Below are 2204 nucleotides of genomic sequence, written 5' to 3' on the forward strand. Positions count from 1 at the left end.
TGCCTACATTTTTTCACTCTTATACCCCAGTGAATTTTTTTTTGTATAAATCTTTGTAATTTCCTTAAGCTAGATTCCCAAAAAGGAGAATTACTGGGTCTAGAGGTAGGATTTTAGTGAATCTATTTTTTTTAATTGCTAATATGTTCACAGGGTACAAAATTCCAAAGGTTATAAAATGAAAAAAATGTCTTTCTCTGACTTAGCTGTGATTTTCCTCCTTAAGACCAATACTAATCCAGGAGGCAGCAAAGCATTAAGCGATTCAAAGGCAACACCATTACTTGGTTTCTTGTGTATTTTTCTTAGGAAAAAGACCAAAAAATGAATACACACATACATAAACATACATTCATTTTTTCATATAGAAATAGTAGCACATCAGATACATACTTTATACTTTTCCCTTTTCCCTTAATATTTTTGATTATTATTCATTATATAAAAAAATAAACTGCCTCATTTTCTAGAAATATTTATATAGAATTTCTATAGCCCAGCCAGCATCCACCTATGAACCAGGAGGTCACGGTTTGACTCCTGGTCAGGGCACATGCCCGGGTTGCGGGTTCGATCATACTTTTCCCTTTTCACTTAATATTTTTGATGATTGTTCCATATATAAAAAAAAAGAACTGCCTCATTTTCTATAAATATTTATATAGAATTTCTATAGCCCAGCCAGGATCCACCTATGAACCAGGAGGTCACGGTTTGACTCCTGGTCAGGGCACATGCCCGGGTTGCGGGTTCGATCCCTAGTGTGGGGTGTGCAGGAGGCAGTGGATCAGTGAGTCTCTCTCATCGTTGATGTTTCTGTGTCTCTCTCCCTCTCTCTCCACTCCTCTCTGAAATCAATAAAAATATGTATATGTAAAATAGAATTTCTTTAAGTGGATTTATCGTAATCAATCCTATTGATACATTTTGAGGTTGTTTCCCATCCTTTGCATTTGGGCAGTGCAGTGGTGAGTGTCTTTACCATTGTGTCCATGTGCTAAGGCATCCATCTGTAGAAAGGATTCCTTCCTGTGGAATTGCTGGGCCCCAGGGAGTGTGCATTTCACATGCCGGTAGCTACTGCTGTCTCCTTAGGCAGTGGTTCTCAACCTTCCTAATGCCGCGACCCTTTAATACAGTTCCTCATGTTGTGGTGACCCCCGATTTCATTGTTACAAATTGAACATAATTAAAGCATAGTGATTAATCACAAAAACAATATGTAATTATATATGTGTTTTCCGATGGTCTTAGGCGACCCCTGTGAAAGGGTCGTTGGACCCCAAAGGGGTCGCGACCCACAGGTTGAGAACCGCTGCCTTAGAGGGTGACCATTTCCTCATTAAAGGGGATGGACAGTTTTGTTGTTCTTGATTCAAATGGCTAAACTGCTTTCCACAAGTGTTACCTCCTTACACTCACCAGCAATACACCAATTACTCCTCCCACTGTTCAAAAATAATGTGGTGATGTTTGCAGTGTTTGTTCTCAATGGTCATTTTTTCAAAAGGATCTGTGAAAGATTACCAAAAGTGAGCAAATAGTTCATTAAAAAAACAACTTTTAAATAAAACACAGCATCTGGGAGAACGTCCTAACCCCCTTCTGCCACTATATATGTGTGACCTTGGGGAATTGCTTGTCCTCGCTGAGCCTGTCATATCTTGGAGTTGCCATGAGGAGGAAATGAGATCATACACCAAGGGCTCAAAAGGTGGTAGCTGAGAAAAAAAATGTTTAAGAAAAAAAAATGCTGGCCCTCCAAGTAATCCCAACTGAGAGGAAGGGAGCCAGCCTTCTAGGCTCTGGAAGGTAGGCTGGGGGGCGCCAGCTTTGTTCTTCCCCCCAAATTCGCCCACGGGCTTTCCTGCCTTGAAGAGGACGATGGAAAGCTGGCCACCAGCTCCTGGGGGAGAAGCATTCCACTCCAGGACTGGCCCTTGGGGGGGCGGGGGTTGCTGGGGTCAGGGCCTCACCCTCATTCACCTTATGCCCCTGGAGGAGCCCAAGCAGAGTTCACCCTTCGCCCTCCGTGGAGGCCCCTGCAGAGGAGCTTGCTCCCTGGTGGAGGCTGGGAAGTGAGGAGCGCCGACCAGCCTCCCATTCCTCCCATTCCTCCCTCCCGTGGTCCATCCTGCGTTTCCGAGCTGCGGGGCGCGGCTGGGCGCGCTGGCTGGGGACGTCCGCGTGACATCTTCGCGCCG

This window comes from Myotis brandtii, unplaced genomic scaffold, assembly GCF_000412655.1.
Source record: "Myotis brandtii unplaced genomic scaffold, ASM41265v1 scaffold456, whole genome shotgun sequence".
NCBI lineage: Eukaryota > Metazoa > Chordata > Mammalia > Chiroptera > Vespertilionidae > Myotis > Myotis brandtii.